Source organism: Falco cherrug, chromosome 13 (assembly GCF_023634085.1).
Source record: "Falco cherrug isolate bFalChe1 chromosome 13, bFalChe1.pri, whole genome shotgun sequence".
NCBI lineage: Eukaryota > Metazoa > Chordata > Aves > Falconiformes > Falconidae > Falco > Falco cherrug.
In genome coordinates this window covers 14,745,703-14,766,645 of record NC_073709.1, presented here as the reverse complement: position 1 = coordinate 14,766,645, position 20,943 = coordinate 14,745,703, and the positions used below count along the sequence as shown (strand labels likewise).

Sequence of the window (20,943 nt, the reverse complement as noted above, 5' to 3'; positions counted from 1 at the left end):
GAGAGACATTTGCCATGAGCAAAGCTCACCTCTGTGCAGGACACCAGGACGAGGCTGGGGTGCTGCAGCTAGGGTGGTGATGACTGCCAGCACTGCATCTGCAAGAGGGATCCTGTCACAGGTGGGAATGGGGTTTCCCAAACCTTGTTCCCAATGCAATTGCACTGAGCAGGGGTTTGATAATCTTAAAGGTCTTTTCCAACCTAGATGATTCTGATTCTATGATACTAGCTGTCAGGTTCTTCTCCTTCATTGCCGTACTTTGATATTGTAAGTATTAACTGGTTATTTATTTAGGTTGGGATTTTCATAATTTACTTGGGATTTTCAGTGCCCATCCATCTAGGGACTGGGTTTTCAACATTGGCTGAAAAAAAAAAATCAGACCTATTTAAAGTGTCTTACATTGAGGTTCCAAGCCACAAGGGCAAAAAAAAAAAAAAAATCTATGGAAGGAATTATGGAACCTCTCTTTGGGAGCTATGTTCTCTGTTGCCCTGAGACCCCAAGGGTGGGATTAGCTGGAGGCCCAGGTCTGTGCTGGACCAAAGCCTACATAAGCAATCCAAGGCTGACCATGTTGAACTGGAGAAAATGAACCTTGAGCTCTTGCTGCTTGCCATCATGGGTACATTTTTAATTTGTTTTGGCTTTTCTGCTTTTCTGGTAGGGTCTCCCTACCTGTCCTCCCTTCCATATAAGCTCTGGCCCGTGTCTGCGCCCAGGCTGCTGTGAACAGCTTTGTGTAGCAACTGAAACTGCAGAAGAGGCTGGCTTGCGAGCCAGCTGGCTAGGGAAGGGTCACATAAGTGGCATCTTGAGAGCCAAATGTAGTCCTGAGGGTTTCTGAGGTTGGCTTCCAAGGCCTCTCAGTGGCTGCCCGTGGCGCCAGGCCTGCAGGCACGTGTCCTGGTGCTCAGCAGGGTCCCCTGCTGAAGCCCTTCCAACCAAGGGGACCTTGGACCCCATGGGGATGATGATGTTCCCAGTCCCCTGGGGACATGGACAAGCAGTGGCTGTCTCCGTGCTGAGGCTGTCCCATGCAGGGCTACCTCAGATCCCGCCTGCTGGGACTGTGTGGAAGCTCAGTGGCAGTTATGGGTGGGTTGTCCTGTGGGATGCCGTAACCCAGGAATTGCAGCTCTGCTGGTGCTGAGGCATCCTTGGTACATCAAAGCTTTTGTTTCATGTTGCCAACCATGGGATATTTTGAGTCTCTCTGGATAACTTCGAGATTGTGTCAGTGTCTCTGGACTTTTATCAACAATAAACATGCTTTAAAAAAAAAAATAAATCAGCTGTGCCAAAAGCAGTGTGGTGCACACATCGTGTTATTTACAGTAAACTTCTCCAGACAGGATTATATAGATAATTTCTAACATTTGTGTCTCCTTCACACAATCCATTTCATTTCTTCCCTCTGCGGAAGCAGAAGGCTGGCCACCCTTCAGGCAGAGCACATGCTTCCCCATCATGAGGGCTAAACACCAGCCGTGTCCTCCTGTGCTGTCACCTGCACCGCAGGTGCCAGCCCCATGCAAAGCAGGCTGTCATGGAGAGACCGCAGAGCTGCTGCTCTCCCCAGAGCTGCTGTTGAACTGCACACAGCTCCGAGGGCTGCAGAAATACTGCACTGTGCCCTTGCATCACCGTCAGCGGGGCTGAACAGTGCACCAGCACAGTTTTGTGCATGCTGAGGGCTGCCATGGGGAGGGGGCTCTGCTCCATGAAGTCTGGGAGTGTGAAGCCTCACCTTAATATCTCATTCCCTTAATGACCTAAAGGTGTCCATGCTCCTTGCATGTATCTGTGGTGGGTTTCACAACCTTGTCTATGCTGTCTTGTCTTTCCATTCCATTCCAACAGTGGTGCAAGGCCATTTGCAGTGCTGCCTGGCTGCAGGCCAGTGACTGACCTGACAGTGACAGAGTGACAACATCCCTTCCCATGTCGGTCCACCCATGTCGGTCCACGTTGCCTCACATGCAGCTCTGCTGCTGCTCCCCTTCTGTCCAGATCTAGAACATCTCCACCATTCTTCCAATCCTGTGCCTTTCACAGCTGTCATCTGGCCTCCTGCCTGAGTTTGGTGGACCTCTTAGCTGGTCCAGAGCTTTTCCAGCCCTGGTTCCACCAGTACCTCTTTCCTGTCCTCAGTCTCCACAGCTTTGGACGTATGCTGCTGTGCAGAGGTGTTGTCAGTCACTGTTTTTTGGAATCTCATTGGAGACAGGGTTAAAACCCCCATGTTTGTGTCAGTGTTGACTTATGTTCCAGGAACAAATGTTCACTGAAGTATGAAGGCTCATTTCTGACTTATTTCAAACATGTTTTCTATAATCCCTAGGCCTCTGCTGACGTGTTTCATAGTTTTTGTCCTGTCTGGTCCAAACAAAGCAGGGAAAGCTTTGTTCCATCAGAGGATTGCTTAGTAGCTAGATATCTATGGTGCTCTCCATCAAAGCAATGCTCATGAGCACTTGAGGACAGTGATTTTAGGAAGTGCTCCACAGAAAGAAATCCCACCTGAAGTGGACCCTAAATGGTACAAGACTCTATACTGGACACAAGAAAGGTGAAGAAGCTCATGTCGCTCCTGTGGTGCTGTGTTGTGATACCCGCCTTTGCTTTCAGGAAACTGAAACCTGAAGAATGGTCATTTTCTGAAGATCACCTGCTGAGTTGGTGTCAGAGCCCAGCTCGAGGTCCAAAGCCACATTCCCTGTTTCAGAGACATCATTCCCTACATGGGGACTGCTATCCTGGCATTGTACCAGCTCTAATTTTTACTTAAAGAACAAATCAATCAGAGCTAACCTACCCATCCCTGTTTGAAGCTGGGCCAAGTCACAACTGAGCACCATTTATGAAATAGTAACTGGAGCTCTGGAAACTGAATTACTATATTTATTCAGCCTGAGGTGAAGTCTGTCACCAGATAATTGCAAAGGGGAATGAACTTATTCCAGTAAGGTCAGTTTTACCATTTCACCCCTTGCAAGCTCAGTTCATAGTTCCTGTTTGTTAACTGCAACTGAGCTGCACACAGAGGCTTTGTGCTGGGGATCTCTCTGAGAGGTAGGATGAAATGGTGCCTGTCCCAAAGAATTTAAGGAGAGGATGTTTGTCTCATGCAGGTTAGTAGCAGGCCTTTTTGTTTAAGCAGAACGATTTCCTATATTCACTGTACTTAGGAAACACTCTGATTAGGGTGTTTTCTCGGGGACATATGAGTCTGAAGCAGAGGAGAAAGAGGAATCCTTTTGTGGGGGAAGGAGTAGGGAAGCAAAGAAAAGTTTGGGTAGAGAGGAGTTGTGGCATGGTTTGGTAATAAAGGGCTGCTCGGGCAGAGGGGAGTGAAAGGTGTTGGCACCCAAGAACAATGCAATACAGTGAAAAAAAAGTCAAAATCAAGCATGCTGGACGAGTGTCTCTGGCGAAGGTTTTCTGTGCTGTTGGCTGCATGCAGCTGCGATCTGCATGCTGCCTGTCCCAAATCTACCAGCAGTTTCTCCTGAACTGGAACCATCTACAGAAAGGCTGCCAAAACCACTTTCCTGGACACTGAGCAGAGATGCCGGTTGAGCTCCCATCAGAGAATTGGCCTGGCTTCTGGGAATAGAGCCGCTCCAGTCACACCCCTTGCCTGCTCGCTGCTCTTGGAGTGTCCAAACTATTGTTTGCAGGGCCTGAATTGCAGAGCTGCATGTGTGGAACAGAAACAAAGTTCCCACACCCAAAGAGCTGGGCAGCAAGTCTTCATGCCCTCAAACCTTCTGGGGGTGGGAGGTCATCACCAAGCATGTGTGTGTGGATGGTCCTACTCACAAAAGCTTCAAATGACCTGCTGTGTGGCACACTGAACTGCAGCAGTGCCAGGATGCTGCTAATAGTCCTGGAGCATTGCTTTAAATTCGGTTTCCCATACAACATCAGATCTGTCACCTGCAGGATACGAATCCCTCCGTGCTAGTACCTACCATGGCCATTTCTGCACTTAGTACCCCACTCTTTCAAAGGTTTTATTTCCCCACACATCACAGCTAGGTCACAAATATAAATATTCATGGATCAGGTGGACACATGCTGTCCATTCTGGTCATAGCAGACGTCTGAATCAGCCTAATGGCTCCAAAGCTCTGACATCCATTCTGAGTCCAAATGCGATTATTATCAGTTCCTCCAGAGAAATCTTGCAAGATACTCTGCAGTGGTTGGTTCTGGACTAAGCAAGCTTGAGGGCAAATTCCTTCTCAGCACCGTGGCCTTGGAATCTTTTTATCAGAAGCAATAAAGGACATTTTTCTTTTGGAAGTCTGACATGTTTTAGATAGTTACTATTCCAACACAAAATTTGGAGACCATTATAAATACTATCTGTTTCTTAAAAAAAAATATCTCGCTTAGCTCTTGTGCCCTGTAGCACCCTGAGACAGTGAGTTCCAGCTAATCTGATAAGACAATAGTAAGCTCACGTGCAGCATTGTGGGGTGTCTTCTTGCTGTTGGGTTGTAGAACTGGGAGTTCAGGATATCTCTCTTCTGTAGCTTGTTCAACATTTCTGTGACAGCTCCTTCCATCTGTCCTCCTTCCAAGTCAAACATTATTCACTGCTCTGCCTGGAGGTTAGTCCCCAAGGCCAGTTCCTCTGGGTGAGGGCACTGTGGCAGGGCTATATACAAGTCGGCCAGGGAAATCCTACCTCCCACTTCTCTCAGCTTTCCATCACCACCACCTCTCGAGGGTTCAACAGGATGGCAGAGGACCCAAAAGGAGTCATGGTGATAGAGGAGTTCCTAGAGGGTGGCAGGTGAACTGCTCCAGCCTCTTTTGACAAAGAAGCTTTTGCAGAACTTGGGGAAAAGCAAACCGTGGAATTTTAAAGCAAACATCCCAGTGGGAACCCAAAAGTAGTGAGTAGCTGCACCATTGAGCCTGCCCTGGTGCAGCTTTTCACTCTATTCACCAAGGGATGCCGGGATAGCCCCAGTGTACATGAAGACAACATGCCGCTGGAAGTCTCCATTGAGTGACACAGTGCTGACAAGCCCTGGCCCCATGATAATTTAGTAAGGGTCCAGTTTGACATCATCCAGCTCTCTGATGGCAACCATTGCCCTAAGCAGCAGGACTCCTGGAGATGTAAGGCAGCACATGTTCTCCTGGACACAATGATCAATGCTGGCTTTCAGGAAACCTCAGTGTGTGCTGAAATGGAAGTGGAAATGGTGCCTTTTCATTAGCACACAGGAGTACTGGCATGTGCCTGCTTCTGTGCCAGCAGGTATTAATGCCCATCGGAGCGTGCCAACCAGCAGGCACTGTCTAATCCTGCTGTTGTATAATGAATAAAATTATTGAATGGGGGAACTGAAGGTCAGAGAATGAGAAGGAAGCTGTCTGGTGCAGACCTGCTGTGCTCTGCAGTGCTCCCAGGGGACAGTCCCCTCTGGTGCCCTCCTCACTCTTGCTCCCAGGGGCCTAGACCAGTGCTCTTCTCTAGATCTAGATGCCCATGCTCAAGGGGAGGCTATGAAGACCCCGGCTGGAATAGGAGGAGCAAGACTGATTTCAGCTCCAGATACGTCTGCCCACTTGTGCTATACCCAGTCATAGCTGGATATCAGAGTCCCATCAGTTTCAGGCCATTACTGAAAGCTAGGGCTGGTGCCTGACAAAACAGATGGAAGGTGTCCAAGGGATGAGCCTTCCTCCCCTTCAGCCCATCACAGGCCTTGCAGTGTGACTGTACCATTGAGTGCAAAAGAGCGAGTGGTACCCCGGAAAGAAAGGATATTTCTGGTATTACAGTGCTGTAGCACTGCAGGCACGGAAAATGGACCAAGAGGCAGCAGTGGCATGTGGATGTCCAGACTGCTCACAGGTTAAAGACACAGAAAGTGAAGGGAAAGTGGAAGTGTGGGAGGAGGGTCTGAAGGAGGCAATAAACCCACGTGATTTTCTTGTATCAGCTCTTCATTATAAGCAAAAGATTCCATCCCCAGGTCTCGTATCTCCCATTGTTTAAAGAACTGACTGAAGATAAAGATCATTCAGTTCACAGAAGGAAGAAAGGGGTTGCTGCATTACTCTAGGGCCTCATGGAAGAGTTGGATGCTTAAGGCTTTGGATGGACTCCAAAGGGAACTGCCTTCGAGCAGCCTTCAACTGAAATGGCTAATCTGTGGTCTGAGGCATTTGGGGAGGGCAAACAGGGTTCTTAGGATTGTATGAGGTCCACAGAGAGCTGAATATCTAATTAATTTATCCAAATGCAGAATTCCCTATCATCTGCTTTTTTTTTTTTTTTTTTTTTTTTTTTTAATTATCCAGAAATAGTGAGAGGGAACCAAAAGCTGAGGCTAATGTACAACAGCTCTGTTAATCATTTATTAGTGTTTGGTTGGTGCCTGTAATGTGTGCATGGAGATGGTTCTGATGAGCTCTGAACTTCTGGTTCCCATCTGGAACCTCTTGCTGTGCCCAGACTTTGTTCAGATTTTGTTTACCTTCAACTGGCCATCTGGCCTGTCACCAGGAAATACATCAGTACAGGTATTGATCTGTGCAATTGATTTTGTGTCACCTTCTCCTCTGGGAGTTTGTTCGCAGGAGAATAACTCAGAAAACACCAAGTTCAGAACCCCCACGAGTCCTCTGCCATGAGGATGTCTCCTCCCTGCCAGTGAAACTCCCTGTAAAGAAATGAGAGTTCAAATACCAGTCAGTACCTGTTGGTACATTGACCAGCCAGGACTAAGAAGGTTAAAGGCCTGGGAGGTTCAAATTCTTTCATTCTCGTTTAGGCCAAATGACAGGTTTCTGTTGATGCCTGAAGAACATCATGAGGATGTCTTGTAAAAGCCAGCCCACTGGGGTCCTTGAGCAACATTCGCTTGAATGTTGAAGGGACTTGGAAGACAGTAGTCTTGTCCCTAGACAGGCTGGGTGGTCCCTCTGCTCACAACTCCTGAGTTCTCATGGGAAGATGGGCATTCATCCTCCTCCCCTGCAATAGATAGTCTCCAGATGTCTGGGATTTCCCTGCCACCGCCACACCCTTGGGAGTTCCACCATCCTGCTGGTGCTGGGGAGGTGTTGGTTATAGGGAGGGAGCTGGAAGGAGAGAGGCAAGAAAGGGACTATTTTGGAACTGCAGGCAAAGATCCTGGGCTGGTTTTGGTTCATAAAGCCAGCTCCCAGAGACACATGGAGCGAGAGGCTGTCTCTGATGGGAACATCCGAGATCATTAGCTGATCTGGGGGCAGCACTCATCTGTGTACAGCCTTGCACACTCATAGTCTACCTCTTCTTACAGCCACTGCTTCCATCATCCAGGTTTGTCCACTCAGCAGCACATGGGGTCTATTCAGGCTATATGGCAAAGCCCAACAGTGTATAAAGCTCAGCATCCCCAAACATCCCCTTGGCCCTGAATGCAGGTGAATATAAACTAAGAATTATACAGGAAGAAAAGACTGCTCAATTTTAGATGGTCACTGAGAAAAAAGAACATTTCCTAGTACCTGTTGTCTACCATTCCCGACAGTAAGACACGCCTGATGGACAGAAGGAAGCACAGTCCTATAGTCATTCCTGTTTCCATTCAGTCAGTGGCACAACCAATAGCCGCATGCCATAACCCACTGTACTCCAGGCCCTAACAGAGGTGTGTTGAATGTCTTACTGCGTGGCTGTGGAGCATGAGCTTTCTTCAGTTCAGACTAGATTTCCTTTAAGAAAAGAATGTACTAGAGGGATTACAAAGAGAGCCAAGGGATGAGGTAAAAATAATAGGAGGAGCATTTTCAGGAAGAATAAAAACAAACAGTGGCATTAGAGACATATTTATTTATGGGCTTACAAAAAGAATGGGTGGAAATCTGCTAACAGACCAATTTTCTGTCTCTATTGTCTTCTGCTGTAGCTGTCCTTAATTTTGCTAGTCCCTTTTCTCCACTGGGTATGAACTGGAGCACTTGCTAACAAGTGAAACCAAACTCTTCCATCCTCCTCACCTCAAATTTGGCTCCAAACCCCAGAGTTATGCAGCTGGAAAATGTTTTCAATAGCTCAGAGGACATCTGATGTTATTCATCCACATGCACTGAGCTTCTGAAAAGGGTTGCTCCACACATATTTTGGAACCTACTTTCAGGCACCAACATTTGAAAGGCTGGGCTGCACTAGGCAGCTCTCCTGCTGCTGCACTATAAGGGAGGGAATAGGTCAGAATCTACTCTAAAGCAGCAGCTTTAGCCCTAACATTCACAGTCAGCACCTGCATTTGGCAGCAGGTTAGCCTTCAGGCATTTTTTGGTCTATAGCCTTAACTTAAAGGCTCTTGGATGTGCAGTCCTGCCCTGAGCTCCCCATCAGCCATGCCGATGTGCAAAGGAGACCAGGGTGAGCTGATACTATAGTTATACGGGGCATCACTTAGTTCTTTGCACCTCCCTTTTTTCTCTCCGCAGCTTTTCAGACAAATGGCCAGCACACTTACAGGGAAAGCGGGCTGATGGGCAGTACCTCAGTCCCTGCCAGCTCTACGGCAGTCACAGACCTTGCCACAGATGTTAGCAAAAGTTTCTTGCTGACAACTCTATTGGCATCTTCTTCCTGCTGCTCACCTGGAGGTCATCCCGTTGGAAAGGCTCTGGGGATAAATCTCCACTGCATATTCATAACTTGCATGTGTTCTTCCAAGCTATCTCCCCTTCTTGCTTCCCCCTTCGCAAAGACAGTGCTTTTCTCTGCTGCATCCAGCCCAGTGGTGGCAGGCAGGGGCTGCAGCTGTAGAGGTGCAAGGTGGGCTTTTTAGTTTGATCAAAACCACTGAAACCCAGGTGCAGGGAGGGAGAAAAATTTCCATTTACTACTGGGAGTCTCAATCTCAGGACTCATATGTGAATAATAAGACTAGACAAATTAGATCCTAATTGCTATCAGGCATATTCATCAGCCCTTGCAGCTGATGGATGTTTTTCCACTGAATTCATTGCCTTGTGGATTAGGACCCGTGGACAGAGGGTGCAAACAGAAACCAGAGCTGTAAAGTCTGACAGAGAGCCACCCTGGGGAAAGAGCTGTCTTGCAGTCCCATGTGCGAGGAGAAGGCACTCCTTTGAGAGAAAGGGGGTAAGGGAGAGGCTGGAGCTCATCCTCTGTCCTCTGCAGTGGGGTAGGCAGGCAGAACATGAGACCTGGGGATTTGGGGCGATTCCCACCAAGCAGGAGATGGCTCTGCAATGAGCTCCATTTCTTCCAGGGTCTGAACAAGTTCATAAAAAGAAGCTTGCAGGCTTGAGGGCTGAGGAGCAACGACTCTGTAACCTGCAGAAACCAGGCAGGTTGTAAGACTTGCGCCTGTTTTCAGGCATCATTTTCAAGTGGAAAAGGCTTTAGTGTCAGATCCTGGCTGCTCTTTAATGGCACTGCTTGAGACACACAAAGACCTTTTTATCTTTTCCCCCTCCCTCCCCATCTTCCCCACTCTCTTCCCAAAGTCCTGCCTTCTCCTGCTCCCCCCAGAAGGGCGGCCAGCCCAGCTGGGGCTGGTGCGTGCCTTGCCAGGGGTCAGAGAGGCTGGTATGAGCTGGCTGTCGCATGGGCGAAACGGCACGTATGCACCGCCGCGCTGCGCCTTGTGCCTCCGGTTGCACAGCAACCCAGGGACACACGCTCGGGTCCCAGCCAGCTGCTGCGGCCAGCCCTGCGACACCTGGTCCTCAGCGGCCCTCCAAAAGCAGGAGGGGAGCGAGCATCCCTGTTGTCAAGGGAAGGCTCAGCTGACGGTGCCCAACGTGAGGCTCAGGGAGTGCACAGCAAATGCTCCAAGTTCTTGGCAGGCCAAAACCGGGGCTGCTGGGTTTATTTATTTATTTTTGGTGGGGAGGAAGGGTATATAGAGAGAGGGCTATGATTTAAATATCTATCTTGTTGCCAACCAAAAATGTCAGCGGGGTGTTAAATTACTATTGACTTTGCCAGCCAGCATTTGCCCCCCCCCTCACCCCTCTAACTCAGCTCTCCCTGCAGTGTCTCTCGCTCAGCGATCAGGGCTGCTATAAAGGGAAAGCAAGCCTCACCGGCCGACACTGGAGACGTTTTATTCCCCCCTTCCCCAGCTGAACCGGCTGGCCTCCAGTAGCAGGGGAGGATGGGGCACTGTGCTCCCCCCGGCCCTCCCTCCTGCCAGACCTGCTGGCCGCCTGAATGCTCCTTTTGATTCCAAGTTAATAGCCTGCCCTTTGCAGAACCGGCTTGCTTCCCAGCAGGCCCCACAATGGGTGCTCCAGGGGGTGGAGGGTGCCAAGGGGGGATAAGAGGACCATCGATGTGCTCTGACCTTCTGACTTAAGTCTGGTTTTGGATACTTTTCCCTGCTGTGCCCCCGTAATGTTTGGCCAACACCAGATGCTTTCGCTTTCAGGCTATTTCATGACTTTCAAGGGGTTCAAGGCTTTTAACCTTTTCCTCCCGCCCTTCACAGACATTCAGGTTGAGGTATCTGCTCAGCTGGGATCTTCATGGGGTGAAAGGAGATAAAGTCCTCTGCACTGCCTGGTGTTGCCTTTCATAGAGCTCTCCAGCAGGGCTCTTTCCAACAGTTGCAGGGCACACAGGGGCCGTGTAAGGTAGGATGTGGGCTCAGATGTCACCCTTGAGTGATCTTGAGCTGCCAGTGGGGTAAAGAGATGAGGTTCTCAGCTGGGATCATGTTGCCAAGGGCTTAGCTGCAGGGAGGGGAAGGTGTTGTTGAAGGGGTCTCCTGGCACTAGCACGTGTAGGGGAATGGAAAAGGTGAGGCCAAGGGATCCTAAAAGTCAGGGTTCAAAGGAGAGAAGAAGAGCCATAAGAACCTACACAGAAGTAGCTCACTTCCCCACACCCAGGGGAGGCCAGCTGACATCAAGAGCCCCAGATCTTGTGCTGCAGTCAAGCTAGCTCTGGAAACCACACTGGGCAGTGCTTAATCCTGTGAATAGGCCCATTTGTCCTATGGGATTTGAAAGCAAAACTCTGTGTACTGTGTGTTAGAAGTCGGGGGGGGGCATACCGGGAAAAGAATGGGCACTCTGCAAAATCAGGAGCTATACGTTAGCAAGGTTTGTGCCAAAGGGAAAAAAAGTTAATGACAAGCAGTGTGACCCTGCAATGACTTGGCTTGCTAAGCCTGCAGGCTCCGTTTGATTTTGCTTCTCATTAATAATATCAACCACTTTGCTAATGTCTCTTAAATGAAGTGACCTGCGTGAGTAAGCCATATAGCAGGACCTCATGAGTGTGGGATCAGCAGGTAGCACGGACTGAAGCAGGGAGGGTGTTCTGGACTCCGGATGCTGCCTGGGTGCTGAGGCGGTGGTGAAAGACACCCAGGAATCCACAAATTAGAGTGTGTGGAGTAAATGAGGAGGCGCAATTTGTTCCGTGCCTCCTCCAATCAGTGTATCAGGGAGTTCCAGTTGTTCCAGCCCAAAATCACCACTTTGTTGAGTTGGGACGCTGGCAACAGCAGATTATCGTCAAACTTTCATCACCCAGGGCTGAGTGTGAGCGTGAGAAATTTCAGCCCAGGGGCAAAAAAAAACCCAACTCCAAATGGTTTCAGAAGGTTGCAGAAGCCATTGAAAAGAAGTGCTTAAAATAAAAGTGCCACCTCAACTATTAAAGCAGCCAATGTGTAAGTGCATCCTGGCAAGGAGCAGAGAAATTGCATGGTCTGATGTGGTCAGTGCAGGATTCCAAAAAGGCGTCTGACTAAGTACACCATCAAATGGAGGACTTATCCTTGTTCCAGCAGGATATTGAATCAGGGTGCTGTGAATCAAAAAGCCATTGGGCTGCCTATTGATTTAAAGGCCCCCTTTTTGTTAGCAAGTCTTCTCCTTACAGTCTGCAGCCACAAGAGTGAAGGAGGCTGGACTGCGGGTTGTGTCTTTTGTGAGGAGGTAGGGGTGAGTTTATGCCCCCCTTGTAGTATATCTGGTGCTTTCCTGCTCTGCTCCCTGCATGGAGGGATGACACAGGGGTCTGATCAACACTACTACGAGACAAAGTGGTTCCAAGTGTCCAGGACCACATAGGTCTGTACAGACAGCCCAGCATAGATCTTGGCATGCCTGTACTTCCCCAGCTCCAGCTTATCTTTTCATGCCACACATCCAGAATGTATTGCACAGCCGTGCATATTGCAAAAGCCCAATTTATGGCAGCCCCTTCTACTCCGTCTCAAGACTGCTCACTCCCAGCTTCCTACAGCCTTATTGCACAAGCAAGATATGGTGGCCAGGGCAGGAGCTGTGCCAGTTTTAAGCCCCAAGCTGGTATGCCTACTCATTACTCCCTGGTATTTCTGACATCCCTGCTGCCTTTTTCTGTTTTGTTTTCCCGTGCGTGGAAAACAGTTTCTCTTCCCTTCGTCAAATCATCTCCTTCAAATTCCTCTAAATGGCTTGCACCTTTTGTCTCTACTTTCATCACCATCCTCCTTCATGGCATGGTTGGCTCCCTCCTTCATGCCTGATCCTGCCTTGCCTGTTGGTATCTGCATAATCTGCATGGAAAGCTCCTTGGGGAAAGAGGCTGGTCTTGCTTGCTGTTTGTCTAGCATCAAGTACACCTCTCATGCTGTATAAATAATTAACAGGCATCTGTCAAATGCAGATGAGAGCACATCTGCTCATGAAGCCTCTAGCTGCTGCTGCTTCCATGACAGTGCTCTCAGCTTCCCATGGAGGACTCATCTCTGGATGCGTGAGCAGATGTGGTAGAGGGTAGCTGGCTGTGGTACAACCATCACTTCGGGGAAACTACACTGCAGGGCATGGGCTGTAAAGCTGAGTCATGGTTGTAGGGAAAAAGTTTAACTCCCCTTGCTGCCTCGCTGTGTTACTGGTCCAAGATCTTTAGTGGCTTCTCTTTATTACTTTGCTACATCAGACTAAGGAAAAATGTTAGCTTTGATGAGTTGCCAAGTCTTCACTGCATTATAATAACTACTAGAAATGCTATCAAGAGTGATTTTAGAAAGAACAGGAACAGATATATTTATGTATTAGGTCCTCAGCAATTTCAGCTGGCACTGATTGAGACCTTTGGCCGTAAAGGGCCACATCACAGTGGAAAGAGAATGGTTCTGCTTAGAGAGGGTGCCTGTGCCCTGTAAACCACAGGGCTGTGCTCTGAGGTGGCAGCCAGATTTAAGGGAGAGTTGGGAGCAGGCTGTGGGACCCTGCTTTCATGGAGCTATCACAGCCCCCACTGTGGAGGGATGCTTGCTGGCTGTGGCACTGGGGGGAGCAGAAGTGGTACTCACCAAGTGCTCCCAGTCTGCAGGGGCATGTGCCTCTCTTCCAGACCCTGCTCAGACACTGAACCACAATGCTGCATGCTAAGGGCCAAGACTGGCCCTTTCCAGGTTCCAAAGTCTGCCTCAAAGACAAGCCAAGGCAAGTCTCTTATGACTTTGGGATGCTGCACATGGCAGCGTCATGTTGGAAGGCTGGGTATTCACCTCTGTGCCGAGCAAAAAAACCCCAAAAAACCCACCCCAAAACCCCAGCCCCAGACATCTTTCCCTGCCAAGAACCATGTTTTTCTTACACAATGCTGTGCAGGGGGGTGGCTACTCTGAGAGCTAACCCAGAGTTGGCTGCAGGACCTAATAAGAAGCCATTTGCTACCACAGCAGGAAATCTGTGTGCAGCCTGAGCCTGTGTCTAATGACAGCTGGATGGCAGGCTGGCACAGGAGCATGACTGAGCCAGTTGTGTGAGGGGCTGAGCATCCTCACAGGATCAATCTCTTCCTGCAGAGTGAGGTACTTGAGAAGTGCCAGGAATATCGTGGACTCATGTTTGGAAACAGATTGTCTCAGCAGAGACCCCATTATGTTGACGTAGCTGCAAGAAACGTCTCATTTAACATCAAGCTATGAAAGCCAGGAGGGTTTTATATGACCCACAAGCAAGAGCCATGTCTCAGAAGGTAATTTGATGTAAGAACAGCCCATAGTGTTTGTGCAGGACTATGGCAAAGCCTCACAGGGCGCTTGGGTCACAATGGAGCTTGTCTTAACTTTGTTGTTATTCCGGGGCCCAGCACTACAACAGTAATCCAGACACTGACACTCAGTGTTTCCAATACATGCAAAGAAAGCTTTCCTGAGCTTCATACTGCTCCCAGTACTGTCAACCCAACTTGTTCCTTTCGCTAATGTGTGTCGGCTCGGCAGCCAAAAGAAAAGCAAAATACATTTGAAGGGAGGGAGTGGAGAGAAATGTTATGAAATAAAAGATCAGAGGATCAAGAGCACTTTTGAGGCTCAAACATGCCACACACAAGCTCTGGGCCTGTGGTCAGCCGGAAAACATCAGTTTAAAATTCCACAATAGCCCTGGTATTTAATCCTTCTAATGCAAATTCCCCCCACCCCAGTCCTAGATCGGCACTACTACTGTGGTGGCACAACCCGAGCCTTTAAGCCCTTTTGAAGTATGCAAGAGTCCCTGTTTCTCAGCAGGAGGGCTGGGAAGCTATGTCAACAATGTCAAAAATGTTCCTGTGATTACTGTACCTTTCTGAGCAGAAACCAGGAGAGAAAGCAATTAATGCCTACTAATCTGGCTCATAAATAAAACTTGTTCTCCATGGAAGCGTCATCTCTGTAGCCCCTAATTAGGATGGCTGTCTGTCACCTCCAAGCATGCAACAGTAGGAGGAAGGACACCCATTGTCTCCCTCTGCCCGACACAAGATGTACACTTCTGCAAGTGAAGTCTTATGTTTGAATGCAGTTGCCAGCAGTACTGTGTGCCTCTGTGATATTCTCCACGGTTCAGTTCCCAAAACAGCCAGATATCGCAGGACCTGAGCACTGGGGTCTTGGCCAACCCCTGTGCTGAGCAGCTCTAATCCAAGATGTACAAAGGGTGAGGCAAGTGGAAGGAGCCAGAAGGCACAGGTGTTGACATACGATGGTGATGAGAACTGTAGACTACTCCAAGTCAGACAGAGGGAGAGGCACAATGTGTATTGGCAGATAGTCTAGCCTTATCAACAGTTGAAGTGCATGCCAAGTATTTCCACCAGCCTCCCCTGTATAAGCAGGGTGACTTCCTATCAGCATCAGCAGTGAGACCTTGGAGAGCCAGGAGCACTGCTTACAGACCAGTTCTCAGAGGGCATCAAAGCGTGTCTGCATTGCACGGTCACTCCAGGTCTTCGGCACATGGGTGCTTTATCCTTGGGTGTCCTGAGGGTCTCCCCTATGGACTGCAAGAGGAGCCATATGCTCCAGAGCAGAGGAGAAGCCTCCTCTCTTGGGTGAGGCATCTCCCATAGAGACCAGACTGAGCTGGAGCAGAGCTCAGACTGTCTCACAGCCCTGCACGAGAAGTGTATGTGTAAAGACCACTGGTGTGCACTGAGAGGGAAACACATGCGAGTGAATGGGCTGAGAGGAGAGAACAAATGCACCATATGGAAGAGGCAACGGAAACATAGAGATGGTTGTGCCTTCTGAAAGTGTGGAGGGGCTGGACATAGCTGGTAGGGTCCTGGCGGGAGTACCTCAAGTACCTCAAGACAAGACCAATAGAGAGGTGATGGGATGAACCCAGGACAGCAGAAAGGATGGCGATGGTTGCAGGTGTACAAAGGGGAGACAGCTGAGTGCAGCTCAGGAAAACTGACCTTGTCATTGAAGGCCCATGCATGTGGGAAGTTTGGGGGTGGTGGGGGTGGTGAAGAATGGATGGTAAGGCTGGAGAGGACCCAGTCATTGTTACTGTGGTGCTAGTGGAGGTGGTCATTCTCAGCACCTCCTGCAGGATATCCAAGCACCTGAGGGATGGGCCTCACAGCTCCAAGTGACAGAATGTGGGAGGCAGAACCTCATCTACACCTTTTTGCTCAACAATAACACCAAAACTAGCCACTGAGGTGTAACCCAGGTCCCAGCCCCATTGCCTGAGACTGGGTCCCGCCTATTGCTCCTCAGCGTCAGCACCTGCACACACACACGGAAGACAGCACAGATGGGAGAGGAGCACATGAGGCATTGCTTTCTTAGCATCAAAATGCCAAGCCATTCCCATTTGTGTACATCACCCTTGCTGAGCTCAATGCACCTTGCAGGGAGAAGCACACCTTTGCCTGGAGCTCCTGTCCACAGGGATGCAGTCTTCCCTCACCCTCCTGGCAAAGCCATGCTGAGGAGCTGTGAGACCCACCTGTGGCCAAGCACACCCGCTGCCAGGGCAGAGTGCCTTTGCAGTGCTTCAGATGAGCCTGCAGGAAGCGTTACCTCTTTAACTTCAGTAACATAAAAACTCTACCCCTAAGTGACGGAGGGAAAAAACATTTTCGATCCTGCTCCACCCTGCAATGTGCCAGGTTGCCGATGGTCTCGTTCTCCCTGCAGAGAGCGAGGGGTGATATAGGAATGTGTGATTCAGGAATTTGTGATATAGCATTTTTCCCCTCTGTTGACTGTCCAAGACTGTGATGAAGCCAGGCTTGGCACTACCGTCCCCATCAGCAATTCTGCTAAGAGGAATTTGAGTTTTTATGGTCACTGATAAGATTAAACTCTGTTGCAGCTGGCCAAGGCAGACTCGGCTGCAGGCTGTGTAGAAGCACTGCTGTGAGGAAAGAGTGAAGGTAGTTTGGTTGCTCTCCTTGGGAATTCCCACACTTGCAAATGTTTGGATTTCATCTGGGCTGCAGTCTTAACTCCACGCTTGCTGGTGTACAAAAGGCCTAGACCTGTGGATCAAAAGGACATAAGTCCCTTGGAGTAGGTTTGTCCCTGCTTCCTCAGTGAGCTCTGCTGAGACCTGAAGTACCCCTGTGCATCTCCTGCAGGACAGGTGCTGAGGGGCAACATCAGGTGCAGCTCCTCTTCCTCCTCTGGGGATGGTCCTCCTTAAATGGGCCTCAGCAAGGGCAAGAGTGGGAAGATGATCAGTTGTCTGTGATCTGCAGTTCTCTTCCTTACACAGCCTGGGGAACCTCTCAAGGGTCTCCACTGAAGAAATCTGCAGCTAAATAGAAGTCCCCTGGTCTTACCTCTGTTATGTGCCTGCAACATTCACTAATGCCCCCGCCTCCAGAGCTGCAGAAAACATTATTCCCCAGCAAATACAAACAAGATTTTCAGCTCCTACCTTGAAACTTCTGTCCCATGTTGAGTCAGCAGCCAACAGGAGCCTGGGGACTTGTTGGTCCTCCTTCTTTTTCCTTGCCAGCCCTCCAAGGCACCCTACAGAGGGAGACTGGCTACCTTTGCTCACCTCTGGTTCCTCTTCCCACCTGGAGGGCCGTGTTCATGCCCCAGGGCCTGGCACCGAGGAGCCCCAGTGCCCCAGGGAGGGCAGTGCTGGTGAAGGAGGGTCAGGAGGGTTGCTGGCAGCTCATCTCTGCTGTTTGTTTCCTCTGCTGGTAGGTGGAGGTGTTGCTGGGTCCAAATTATGGGGTTGTTCCCCGTAACTCACCCTAATACTATAAACTTCAAAACCCCTACTCTTTACCAAATGAACTATGGCTCTGGGCACCAGCTTTCAGGTGGGCCTAATAAACTATATTTTATTCTGTCATAAACCCTAGTTTTTCTTCTCCCTCTGATGTGCTATAAAGTCTAAATGCTAATGTATGGATTGGCCTCTGACAGATGCACCCTGAGAGACAGAGGGCCTATTCACTTCACCTTTGGTGGGAAATCCCTTCCTCGACCTCACAACCCACTCGTGGAGCAGATATTCTTTTGCTTGAAAATCTAGGAGAAGGTAACGTTGTGACTTCGGGGGTTGTAAGGTACTCAGTTCTAAGTCATGCCTTGAACACGGGTCATGATCTGGGTGAGGTGGGACAGAAGGGAATAAGAAGTGCTGTGTCAAGCTAGCACAGCTCTCTGGGAGCTCAGCTGTTTCCTTACACGAGGGCACTGGGTGCACAGGAACCAAACTGGGCGACCTGAGGTCCTCCATGCCCTTTCTGCTTGTGGCAGGGAGGTAAGGTATTCAGGGACAGGTGGGCAGCACTGCTTCCATTTTAAGAGAATTATTCATAACGAGCCCAGCCTGCTGCTGCTCTCTCTCCGAGATGCCATCCTGGTCCTGCGAGTTGTCTGTAGGGCATGTCTGCTTCCACCGTGGTACCTCATGAAATAAGGCAGTGCTGTTAATTGGGTTTACAGACACCAAGATCGAGGAGGTCCTGTTTGCGTTTGCAAAGTGACTTGCCCTAGGTATCACGGGGGAGGCTGTAGCTTAACAAGGAGCTAACTGAGGCTTGCCTGTGCCTGGGGCAGGGGATGTGAAACCCTGCTGTGCTCCCCCGCAGCCATGGTGATAGTTTCAAGGGGCTGTGGGGCAAACTGAGAACTGGGGTTCTGCATCCTGCTGGGGTAGCCATGGGGCAGTCCTCAGGAGAGCGCCTCGGGGAGTCAGCAGCAGGTGCAATAAATTAAAGGAATAAATGTAATGAAGTATTGGCAGAACAAGATGTAAGAAGAGGTTCTGCCCTATGCCACATAAACAGGGTAGGTGCTGGAAGACCTTGCTCCCAGCCTACTGGGGTCTAGTCCCACTTATGTAAGTGACAACAGGGACAAAATCTGACAGAGTTTGAATTTCACATAATTTTAACATGGGTGTTCTTGGAAATGATGTGCAAAGCAGCGCCATAGCTGTGACCTGCACTTTGCCACACAGGTCTGTTAGTCCAGGCTACAAAGCACTTGCCAACCTGCTATGGAAGTGCTTTCAGCCCAGGCTGGGTATTTAGCCATTACACAGAGCACTTCCCATCACTCCAAGTGCTGGTGCTGATGTTGGGAGCTGCAGCTCCTGGAGATGGGGGTCACACTACAATCTGCGGGGCTTCAGCGATGTCATATTTCAGCAAGGCTGCCACCAGCAGAGGTCCTGAAATACCAGTTTTAATTAAAAGCTGTATTTTCTATTGTGCTGCACAGTTCATACATGCTGACTACTGCTCTTTCACCTCGCCGGGGCTAAGTCCACACTCTTTAAAATATGTCATGTGTCAGTCAGACAGAGCCCATGGGGGCTATAGCGCTCACAAGCCAGAGCCAGGTTCAATCAGAGTAATGTGTAGGAAACAAATGGAAGAGGACAGGGGAACGGTGGGGGTGGTGGGAGGAGGTCCTGGATGAAACAAAGAGAAAGAGGAGATCTTGGAGGCAAATGGGTGAAAAGAAAGAAAGTAAAAAAAAGGAGGTAGGAAATTATCTGTGGTAAAGAAAGACCAGATGCCTTTCTAGGGATCTGTGTATTTTAGGGGCTGAGTATGCCCAGAGCTCTCCTTCTGTCTCTTGTGAGCATTGGTCCATGTAGGAATGCCCAAGGGGGAGAAAGAAAGAACTATTATGTTAGCAGTGGATGGAAAAAGCAGATGTATAAAAAGTTTATAGAGTTACATGAAATCTCTCAAGGACTGCTGAGTGGAACTGGCTTTCCAGGCTAGACATCCTCCTGTCTGCTACAGCAACTCACACCAGCCTTTCTGATGAGAAGTTTTCATTTTTTTCCAAATGTTTTGCAATCACCGCTGTCCATCTGGAGCCCTCTCTTCCCAGCGCAAGGCTCGCCCTCCTTAGCAGCCTGTGCATGACCACTGTGTCTCCTCCAGCAGCCGGCTGGGCTCTGCCCGCCCTGGTGCGTTGGTGTGATGGTTATGCAGGCTGCTGCAGGCAGCCAGCAAAGCTCTCTGGAGCATAGTCCCAAGTCTAGCTGGAGCTGAAGGCTGATGAGTGGGACGTGATGGTCCCTTTCTCACTCTGACAAATCCAGTCTCCTGGCCACACAGATCTGACCCCCCACTGCCTCACTGGAGGAGTCTCAAAGGCTGCTCCAGGGTGTCTCCAAGGGGCCCTCCAGCCGTGGTGACTTGCTAGTGGCATGTTCCCTCTTGCCCTGTCCACATGGTTCACCACCCTAGGGACCACCATCCTCCCCAGAAAGCTTGGCTGGTGGTTCCCTGGCTTGAAGTCAGCGACTGCGAGCTGGGAGGAGTTGGGTCCATTCGCATAACGCATGGGTGCCCCGGGCAAGGGGTGGCTGTGACCCTGGGGAGGAGGTGTAATGCAGGGGAGAAGGCCACGACCTCCAGTTAGCATCTCGCCCTGTCACTGATGACAGAAGGTAGAGCTGCGCCGCCTTATCTTCCATCACCTGTAGATGGCTCTTTCATACTCCGGTAAGGCTGGAGCAAAGCTGCCTCAGTCCAGCACTTAAAAAGCTCCCAGTGATAGGGCTACAGTGGCCTCCAAGAAGGAAGAAAGGGGAGGAAAATGACCCCCCTGTAACCTCCAAAACTATGTTTGGCTCACAGGGAAGCAGAAAGGAAAGCTTAACTCCTGTGCCTGCCCTTTCCTCTGACTTCCCATGCCTAAAATGAGTAGTTGCTCATCTTTCCCGTGATGACATCACAGAAACAGAGCTGTTGGAAATGACCTCACGCTCCTGCCTTCCTGCCTGTCAGGGGTACAGGGCTGCTGGGACACATGACTGTGAGGCTTCGGTAATACAAGATGGGAGCTATTCACTCTAGCTATATTAAGAACATTTCACAGGCTCTGGCTTCTTGGTTTAGTTCACTCACTGGGATCTTGTGTCAGCAGTTTTGAAAACACTCCTCTCTCCAATAGCAGTGGAAATTTGTAGGCTCCCTGTGAGACCGACCCAGCACCCACAGCAGTGGTCAGAGTGCCAGAGCAGGCTAAACATAGCACTGCTAATTTTGGAGAGGTTAGGTGATCAGATAAGGCGAGATGGGGGCAGGAGGAGAGGGAGAGTGTCAGCGATGCTAGTGATGTTAGGCAGGGATAAGTAGGAAGGGATGGTTAAAGGCTCTCACTAGTGGGCTCCAAAAAGGAGTAGAGCTATTCAATGTCAGTATCTGGCTGCAGAAACCCA

At 49.7% G+C, this 20,943-nt stretch overlaps 1 long non-coding RNA gene across 3 annotated transcripts in view; it reads left to right on the top strand.

Annotated features, from left to right (window-relative positions):
* The first annotated feature begins 3,023 nt into the window (after nucleotides 1–3,023).
* LOC114015811 (uncharacterized) overlaps nucleotides 3,024–20,943 on the top strand; it is a 58,016-nt gene continuing 40,096 nt past the window's right edge. Inside the window, exon 1 of one of the 3 annotated variants that reach the window (XR_003559945.2) lies at nucleotides 3,024–3,078. This is a non-coding gene — a long non-coding RNA (uncharacterized LOC114015811). Of the gene's footprint in view, nucleotides 3,138–20,943 lie in introns of all 3 variants that reach the window. The other 2 variants (XR_003559946.2, XR_003559943.2) reach the window with 2 other exon arrangements.